Source organism: Stomoxys calcitrans, chromosome 3 (assembly GCF_963082655.1).
Source record: "Stomoxys calcitrans chromosome 3, idStoCalc2.1, whole genome shotgun sequence".
In the NCBI taxonomy this organism is placed as follows: domain Eukaryota; kingdom Metazoa; phylum Arthropoda; class Insecta; order Diptera; family Muscidae; genus Stomoxys; species Stomoxys calcitrans.
The window spans coordinates 40,989,030-40,999,929 of NC_081554.1; positions in this window are offsets into that span (position 1 = coordinate 40,989,030).

Genomic DNA, 10,900 nt, shown 5'->3' on the forward strand with positions numbered 1-10,900 from the left:
TAATTCGGTGCAATCCTCAAAAAAATGAAAACCCAAAGCCGAACTCCATTTGCTTGCCAATGCAGCACCCACATATATATATCAGATGATCTATAGTCTCCTTTTGCTCGACGTTTTCGCAGCTTCTGCAGAAGTCGTTACTTGCAACCTTCATTTGGATTTGTTTGTAACACCCAGAAGGAAGAGAGATAGACCCATTGATAAGTATACCGACCGACTCAGAATCACTTTCTGATTTGATTTACCTATGTCCGTCTGTCTGCCTGTCTGTCTATATTAATTTGTGTACTAACTACAGGTCGCAGTTGTCACCCGACCGTCTTCAAATTTGGTACAGGCATGTTTTTTGGCCTAGAGATGAAGCCTATTGAAATTGCGAAAAATCGGTTTTGATTTAGATATAGCTCCCACATAGATGTTCGTCCGATTTACAGTAATAGCGCAATAAAATGGACATTTGTTAACCTAACCTGTCGAAATTTGGCAGGAAGAATTTTCTTTAAACTCCAGACATTATTGGTGAATTTCAAAAAAGTCGGTTCTGATTTAGATATAACTCATATATATTGGGTTGCCCAAAAAGTAATTGTGGATTTTTCATATAGTCGGCGTTGACAAATTTTTTCACAGCTTGTGACTCTGTAATTGCATTCTTTCTTCTGTCAGTTATCAGCTGTTACTATTAGCTTGCTTTAGAAAAAAAGTGTAATAAAGTATATTTGATTAAATTTCATTCTAAGTGCTATTAAAAATGCATTTACTTTCTTTTAAAAAATCCGTAATTACTTTTTGGGCAACCCAATATATCGCTCGATTTTCACTCCTAGAGCCACTGCAAGCGCATATATATATTCTTCCGATTTTGAGAAATAGTGCAGTAAATGGCTCATTGTTAACCGATTCTTCATAAATTTGGCAGGAAGGGCATTCTTTAGACTCTCGACATTACTGGTGAATTTCAAAGAAATCGGTTTGGATTTAGGTATACCTCTCATAAATTCATATCGCCCGATTTTCACTCCCAGAGCCACTGCAAGAACATTTATTGACCGATCTTGCCAAAACTTTGTACAACGCTTTCCTCGACGATTTCCACAACATCTAGAAAGTTTCCGCGAAATCGGTTCAGATTTTGTGTTCATGTTCGTACGATTTTGAGAAATATTGCAATAAAGTGGTCATTTGTTAACCGATTCTCTCAAAATTTAGCAGCAAGGATTTTCTTATGACTCTTAATATTACTGTTGAATTTCATAGAAACCGGTCCAGATTTAGATATAGCTTCCATATATGCATATCTCCCGATTTTCACTTCTAGAGCCACTGCAAGCGCATTTACTGCCAAAGATATGCATAACGCTATTCCTCGATGCCTACCACAATATCTAAGAAGTTTGGTCAAAATCGGTTCAGATTTAGAAGTAGCTCTCGTATATATGTTCGTCAGATTTTGGGTAATTTGCAATAATGTTGTCATTTGTCAACCGTATCTATTACAGTTTGTACATATTTGCTCGAAATTTGAGACGGATTGTTTAATAACCCATCTAAAAACATCCGCCCAGGTCCATCAAAATTGGTTCAGAATTAGATATATTTACTTTACTTTAATTGGTTATGACAGAACATTTGTTCCACTAGCCGAGCGTAGAATAGCGTTCCAAGCGCCTCGATCTTCTGCGCTCATTCTAAATTCTCTGACACCAGGTTCCGAGGTGTCTCCCACCACTTGATCTTTCCATCGGGCTTTTGGTCTTCCCGGTTTGAGTGTACTACCTTGTTTGCCTTCAAAAGACTTCTTTGCTGGAGCTTCTTCATCCATTCTGACAACATGACCTAGCCAAGGCAGCCGTTGTATTTTAATACGTGCAACTATGCTATCGTCGTCATACAGTTCATGCAGCTTTTGGTTCATACGTCGCCTATATTCTCCATTAACGCAAGCTAGTCCATATATTATACGAAGAATCTTTCTCTCAAATACTCCAAACACTGCTTCGTCTGCTTTCACAAGTACCCATGCCTCAGAACCATATAACAACACGGGTAGTATCAGTGTCTTGCATTGTGTAATCTTCGTCTGTCGAGAGGTGACCTTGTTTCTTAACTGTCACTTAGTCCAAAGTAGCATCTGTTTGCCAGTATTATTCTTCGCTTAATCTCAAAACTTGTGACATTCGTTTCGGTTACGGCATTGCCAAGGTAGATAAAGTTGCTGACTATCTCAAAGTTGTAGTTCACAACTTTCTCCATTTTCTTTATCCGATTGGTTGTATAAGGCATTTTGGAAGTTGAAACCAACCATTTAATTTTTCCTGATTCTCTTTCGATTCTTTCAAAGGCTGCACTTACTACTTCCGGTGACCGACCTATAATATCGATGTCCTCGGCATAGGCGAGTAGCATGTGTTCTCTTGTGATTAGTGTTCTGATACTAATCAGAATTAGATATAGCTCCCACTTTGTACCTATAGAGTAGGCGTAGGCAAAAGTCGGCACCGCCCTAAGAAAATATTTATTTTCGTTGATACTAAAGTTCAATTGCAATAACAGTCCTTTTTTATTCAATTGTACAAGTACATGCATGTTAACTTCTCATGTTAACTAACAGTGGTAAAGCTCAATTAGCTGTAAACTATTTTACTGGAAAGCTGCTTTACGCCTTTTGGATTGGTATCAGCTCGAATAATCAAAGCACTAAGGTTGCAATTTTTCGAAATTTAAACAATTTACACTACCGTACACTGCTTTTCACATGATTTTTTCTGCAAGGCCAATACATTTATGTAAAAGCTCTCCAACAAACCAAATGTCTGATATAAAACAAATCTGAACAAATTCGGAAGTCTTCCGACAAGATCTTACCGAATTCGTTGCGGGAATTGTTGTTCCGACGGTTCTGAAAGAATTCTGAACGATTTCTGACCGTGTTTCCGTATGGGTTTGTTTTTGAATTTTTCTTCCGACAGTTCGGAAGGAATTCTGAACGATTCCCGAACTGTTTGTCTGAAGGAATTTTTTGTTCCGACGGTTCTAAAGAATTCTGAACGATTTCTGCGTCTTTTCGTATGGATTTTTTATTTAATTTTTCTTCCAAAAGCTCGGAAGGAATTCTGAACGATTTCTGCACTGTTTGTCTGAAGGAATTTTTGTACCGACGGTTCTGAAAGAATTCCGAACGATTTCTGACCGTCCTTTCGTATGGGGTTTTTTTTTTGAATTTTTCTTCCGAAAGTTCAGAAGGAATTCTGAACGATTTCTGCACTGTTTGTCGGAAGGAATTTTTGTTCCGACAGTTCTAAAGGAATTCTGAACGATTTCTGACTGTCTTTTCATATGGTTCTTTATTTGAATTTTTCTTCCAACAGTTCGGAACGATTTCTGGACAGTTTGTCTGAAATTTTTGTTCCGACAGTTGTGAAAGAATTCTGAACGTCTTGTTGAATATTTTTTAAGTTTTTCTTCCGAGAGTTCAGAATGAATCCTGAACGAAGTCTGAACTCCATATTTGATGTTTTTGGTTTTTGTGCTTGTTTTTATACCCTCCACCATAAGATTGGAGGTTTACTAATTTTGTCATTTCGTTTGTAACACCTTGAAATATGCGTGTAAGACTACAAAAAGTATATATACACTTGATGGTCATGACATTTTAAGTCTATCTAGCTATGTTCGTCCGTATCAATAGCAATTCTTATCCAATATGGTTGAAATTTTGGATATGCTATTTTGGTATGACTTCCAACAACTGCTTTAAGTATGGTTTAAATCGGTCAGAAACCTGATATAGCACAAACCGGTTCTCACTGTTTCAAATTCTAGAGAAAAAGTTCGTAAGTTCTGATATTAACTTTTATTCTTTTGTAGTTGTTTGTTGTGTTCTATCTTTCGTCTGCTAGATTCTGTTGAGTGTCTAGATCCAGGAACTCTGCAACTAACTATAACTGGTACGAGTGTCAAAGGATGTCTTTCGAATTTCGTAAATTCTGGGTAAGAAATGTGGCTTTTGTGAGTTCAATGCCTTCAAACTGATAATAGGGCTATGTTTAAGCTATATACAAATACGGTCAGTTGTGATTCATCCTCAGATGTGGAGGGGTCGATGCAGTAAACTGTTATGCCGAAAATGTGTAGTAAATGAACATTTATGGACTCAATTTGGCTTTTCCAATCTAAAATGGCCAACTCTAGGAAGTGGACTATAAAAAATATACACCCATTTTTGGCTTTAAGACAATTGGTAGGTTTTAGTCGGCTTTGTTAGAATTTTTCTTAAATTTTGGTAGGAAATAGTTTTCTTGGGTGGCAACACTGATCCTTACCCCTAAGAAGTATTATAACATCGTATTCGTAGTAGACTGGTTCAAATCCCTCCACAGTCTGCATCCGTAATAGGTCATTTACGGTGATTATCCATAGGTGTCGTGATATAATGCCACCTGTGGCTTGCGTCAACCAGACTTTCGGAGTATATGCAAGTCCTAAGCACGCTGTGAAAATAGTGGTTAGATGGGGCGCCAAATAGTCGACCTTCTTCTGTAGTAACATCGGAGCTTGAAGCATTACTCTCGACTAGAGGTGCCAAGGCACCCTGACTTATAGGAAGGGCGGACTACATGCTACGGTCCAATATCACCATCGCAGCTGTTGGATCTTTGGAGTCCATTTTGACTCTATTCCTGAAAACTTGAAAAGGTTTCAGATGGTACGTCCGATTTCAATTGTTTAGAATTCTTTAGGAAGTTTCAGAAGGAACATCCGATTTGAATACGAAGTTACTTCCGATTTATATACAAAATTGCTTCCGAAATCATTCAGAATTCTTTAAGAAATTTCGGAAGGAACATCTGATTTCTAAACGAAAGCATTCAGAACTCTTTACGAAGTTTCAGAAGGAATATTCCATGCGAAATTATTTTGAATTGTTTACGAAGTTTCGGAAGAAACATGCGATTTCAATACGAAATTACTTCTGAAATCATTCAGAATTCTTTATGAAGTTTCGGAATGAACATCCAATTTCTTTACGAAATTACTTCCGAAATCGTTCAGAATTCTTTATGAAGTTTCGAAAGGAACATCCGATTTCTATACGAATTACTTCCGAAATCGTTCAGAATTCGTTATGAAGTTTCGGAAGGAACATCCTATTTCAATACTAAATTGCTTCCGAAATCGTTCACAGTTCTTTAAAAAGTTTCGGAAGAAACATCCGATTTCAATACTAAATTGCTTCCGAAATCGTTCACAATTCTTTACAAAGTTTCGGAAGAAACATCCAATTTCTTTACGAAATTACTTCCGAAATCATTCAGAATTCTTTACGAAATTACTTCCGAAATCTTTCAGATTTTTTATAAAATTTCGGAACGAACATACGATTTCTATACGAAATTGCTTCCGAAATCGTTCACAATTCTTTACGAAGCTTCGGAAGGAACATCCGATTCAATACAAAATTTCTTCCGAAATCGTTTAGAATTCTTTATGAAGTTTCGAAAGGAAATACGAAATTACTTCCGAAATCGTTCAGAATTCTTTACGGAAGAAACATCTGATTTCTTGACGAAGTTACTTCCGAAATTGTTCAGAATTCTTTATGAAGTTTCGGTTTTTTTTCAGATTTCGTTCAGAAACCGGAACGAATTCCGACGAAATCCGACATTTGATTTCTTTACGAAGTTACTTCCGAAATTGTTCACAATTCTTTACGAAGTTTCGGCAAGAAATTTGCGTTTCCGAACTTCCCAAGGTTTTTTTTCAGATTTCGTTCGGAAACCGGAACGAATTCGTTCCAAGTTCTTTTCAAAACTTCAATGCTTCGTTCCGAAATCATGTCAACCACCCCATATAACTTTCGTAAAGATTTCTGATCCGAAGTCGGAAGAATCATCCGAAGTTAGTACAGATTTCGCAACTATTGGTTAACTGGGTCGATACGAAATATGAATATAAATGGGATAGTAAGTATATGCATAAAATTGGAAAAAAAATAGCTTTGATCTTTCATCGAGATCCAATTTGAATGTCAATAAAATCGATTATATATTTATGTACACTATTGAGCCGCAGAGTGATACTTCCATTGTAAAAAAATAAACCAGCCCCCACAAGTCGTGGTGGGTAAATAATAACAATAATATATATGTATGTCATCTTCACATTTGAATTTTGTATTTCCCCGTCAATAAACTCATTCCACCAAGTAACAACAAAACCACTTTAATTCTAATATCATCATAGTGCATTCGTATAGGAATACACATTTTGTCATCCCGAATTATGATTAGATATGGGTAATCAATTTTCCAAAATGTTCTCCTCAATGGCGCTGTTCTAATAATCTATGGTCATGGGAATAAAATCAATCAAAATGTTGCCGTCGCTCTTTATTATCTTTATGCATAGCAAATAAAGGATAAGATAATCAACAATGTTCATTAACGTTTTTATTCAAAATATTATAATGGAAGGAATCAATTTATCAGCCGAAAGGTGATCCACGGGTTTTTAAGAGGGATTTAGTAATCCAATAAAAACCTGAATGAATTTGATGAACTATTTCTAATTTAATTTTTTATATTTTATTGACGGGCTATTTGATCAGGTTGAAGATTTGTTTTATTTAAGAAATACTCCATCAGACAATATAGCCCGACAAAAAAAAAAAAACGAAACAAGTTATAGTCCAATTCAAATCACAAACTAATTGAATGCTGAACATTGTAGAAGTCATTCTGTAATATTTCAGTCCATTCAGTTAAGAATTGCAAGAAAGCAAAATCGGGAGATCGGATTATATGGGAGCTGTATCAAGCTATTGATCGATTCAGGCCATAGTGAACACGTATGTTGAAAGTCATGAGAGAAGCCGTTGTACACTTGTTTTCTGTTAGACAGTAACCTGTCTTGACGGACACAATGACTGAGACGTCTGTTCTTGTCAGTGACAGCAAGTCTAGATAACGAATGCTCAGAGCCCCCTTTTTGTGACCATCTATCATTAGTTGTCCTTCGGACCTGGTCCTGAAAACTTAGCTTACATGTCGCTAGAGACATGCCCACAGATTCCAGTATCCCTGGAATGTGTAGGGTAGTTCCTAGTCTCGCAAGCTCATCCGCTTTACAATTCCCTAGGATATGTTTGTGGCCGGCATCCAGAACAGGTGAATTTTGAACTGTTCAGCCATCTCGTTGAGAGATCTGCTACAGTCGAGGACGGTTTTTGTGTTCAGAAATACATTCTCCAGGATTTAATGGCTGCCTGGCTGTCTGGGAAGATATTTATGCCAATCGTCAGTTATGACATTATATCTTAGCCATCCCACCACTTTCTTAATTGCAAGGATCTCTGCTTGATACACTCTGTAGTGGTCGGGTAACCTTTTCGATATGACCAGTTCTAGATCTTTAGAGTACACCTCAAAGCCCACCTGGTCGTCTATTGTAGTTTGGTGCCAACCGTATAGAAGTCTATGTAACTTCTGTTACCAGGATACCGTGGTTCCATCGGTTCTATCAGGAATAATGGTACATCACGTTTTTATCAAAAAACGGCTCAGGTAGGATGTAATCCACACTGCCTGGAACATCGGATATTGTATCAAGAATAACACAGTGTCCGTAGCCACCATATGACCAATGAGGAAGCTCCCTTAACCTCCCGGCAGTGGTCGCAACAATTTGTCTAGCAACAATGTCCAGAGGCAATAGATGTACCATTAAATTCAGTGCATCAGATGGTGTTGTCCTCATTACAACTGTGATGCACAAACAAGCCATCCTTTGGATCAGTTGAGCATTGAGCAATAGGTGGACTTTTGAGGCGCCATCCACCAGACCACAACACCATATAGCATTATAGGTCTGATAACTGCAGTATATACCCAATGCATGACGCGTGATCTAAGCTTCCATATTTTGCCAATGGCTCTCTTGCAGTTGTATATCGCAAGAGTGGCCTTTCTTGCCCTTTCCAAAATGTTGGCTTTGAAGTTCAATTTCGTGTCCAGCAAAACTCCCAGGCATTTGGAGCTTTCTGTAAATGGAACATTCTCTCCTTCCAAGGAGACAGGTGCCAATGTAGGCAAATTGTATCTCTTGTTGAAAAGAACTACTTCTGTCATACACCGATTTATGCCTAGACCACTTTCGGTAGCCCACTTCGCATTTGTACGTAGAGCTTCCTGAAGTATATCTCTTAGAGTATTGGGAAACTATCCCCTAACCGCAATTGTCACGGCATCAGCATACGCTAACACTGACACCTTTTTCTTCCAGAGACAATAATATATTGTTAACGGGTATATTCCAAAGAAGAGGAGACAGACTTTTAGTAAGTAAGTTATTAATAAATTTTCTTTCCAACTCGTTCATTATTGACGTCGGTTTTACATTATTGAAAGCAGCTTCAATGTCAAGAAATGCTACCACTGTATATTCCTTGATAGCGAGAGAATCCTCTATGTAGCCGACTAGATTGTGAAGGGCTGTTTCAGTGGACTTGCCTTTACTATATGCATGCTGCTGCTGCGACAGGGGATCTCCAGGGATCTTAGCCCTAAGATAAGTTTCTGTCAACCTTTTAAGAGTCTTCAGCATAAAGGATGACAGACTAATAGGACAAAGATTTTCTTGCTTTCGGAATGAAAATGACCTTTGTGTCCCTACATCTCTCAGTTATATATTACATGCTGATACAAGCTGAGTATATCTCCCTGAGCCAAGGAACCAGTCTCTCAGAGACAGCTTGTAATTCAACCGGTGATACATCATCAGGACCTGGCGACTTAAAGCAGTGGAAACTTCTTATCGCTCAAAGAATTTTCGGCTCGGACACAATTCCCCTAATAACCTCCGACGATTGCATACCAATGGGTCAGATTGCGGGAGGCAGATCGGTATATATGGCAGCTATCGGGAGGCTTAAAACAACTCACTGTTTCAAATTTCAGCGAAATCGAAAAATTAAAGCAGCTTTTATGGGCTACAGATCCTTAATCGGCGGATAGGTTTATATGGCAGCTATATCTAAATATAATCTGACCTGAACCATAATTGAATCGGATATCTTGAGATTTACAATAACTCACTGTTTTAAATTTCGACGAGAAACTCTTTTACGACAGCCAGAGATATAAAGGGTGATTTTTTTGAGGTTAGGATTTACATGCATTAGTATTTGACAGATCACGTGGGATTTCAGACATGGTGTCAAAGAGAAAGATGCTCAGTATGCTTTGACATTTCATCATGAATAGACTTACTAACGAGCAACGCTTGCAAATCATTGAATTTTATTACCAAAATCAGTGTTCGGTTCGAAATGTGTTCAAATTTTGACAAATTTTGTTCAGCGATGAGGCTCATTTCTGGTTGAATGGCTACGTAAATAAGCAAAATTGCCGCATTTGGAGTGAAGAGCAACCAGAAGCCGTTCAAGAACTGCCCATGCATCCCGAAAAATGCACTGTTTGGTGTGGTTTGTACGCTGGCGGAATCATTGGACCGTATTTTTTCAAAGATGCTGTTGGACGCAACGTTACGGTGAATGAACACATTTCGAACCGAACACTGATTTTGGTAATAAAATTCAATGATTTGCAAGCGTTGCTCGTTAGTAAGTCTATTCATGATGAAATGTCAAAGCATACTGAGCATCTTTCTTTTTGACACCATGTCTGAAATCCCACGTGATCTGTCAAATACTAATGCATGAAAATCCTAACCTCAAAAAAATCAACCTTTAAAAGAGAGGCTAGAATTAAATATTTCGACTTCCAAAGAAGACCTAATGAAAGGGGTTTAAAAGGTGCCTTTGTTAAGAAAAAACCTCTCCTACGGCTTGCTCAAAGCCCTGATCTAAACCCATAGAGCATCTTTGGGTTATCCTAGATGATAAAATCTGGATGGAATCCAGATCAAATCTTCAAACATTTTGGAAAAAAATGCAAAATAAATGCAGGGCAATTCCAACAAATACTTTAAAGAAGCTTACTTTAAGGATGCCGAAAAGATTAAGAGAAGTCATAAATAACAAAAGAGGAGCAATTTCGTAGTAAATTTTTAAGTTATATAATTTTTTTTTAATATTTATTAGAGAAGTATTACTTAATTTTGTCACTTGAAATTCTTTATGTGCCATATAGTTTGTATCATTGACTGCCACTTAAACCTAATCTAACCTAAACTATGGGCCTGATTGCCTGTTGGTATATGAGGATCCCCACTTCGGTAGGAAGACCACTTCTCATACGAAGGAGCCAATGGTACCCAAAATAAGTAGACTTGGCCTTGCAAAGAATAAAATCAATGTGTCGACAGAAATCGAAGCGACCATGGAAAACGACACCAAGATATCTAATGGATTCCCATACACATATCAGCTGGCCTCCAAACACGGAGCACCGGGATATAACGCCTGAAGTTCGGGGAAGACAACATGCCTGAACTTGCCGCAAAAAACAACAGCCACACACTACTCGACATTCAATCTGAAACCCAAATTTCGAAAGTAACAGTGCAGCGACTCAAGGTGGGAGTTGAACAGCGCTGTGACCGTGCTGGCCCTAGGGCCTGAATCCACAATCCGTCAACAGCAAGCAGCTCGGGGGATGCAGGAATGTCACAGACAAAAATGTTGTACAACACCTGTCCTAGAATGGAGCCTTGCGGTTACCGGATGCTGAGGAGATGAGGTGATGTCTCCTCACCGAATTTCATCCTAAACACCCAAAAGACAGGAGCTTATAGAGGAGACCGTTGTGCCACACGGCACCCAACGCCTTCCATCCGAACCCCAACCGAACCCCACCTTCTGTCGAAGCCGCCAACGACATGGCCGGTAAAGGCCACAAGAGCATGTGAAGTTCCAAGGCCAGGTCGGAAACCGAACTGACAT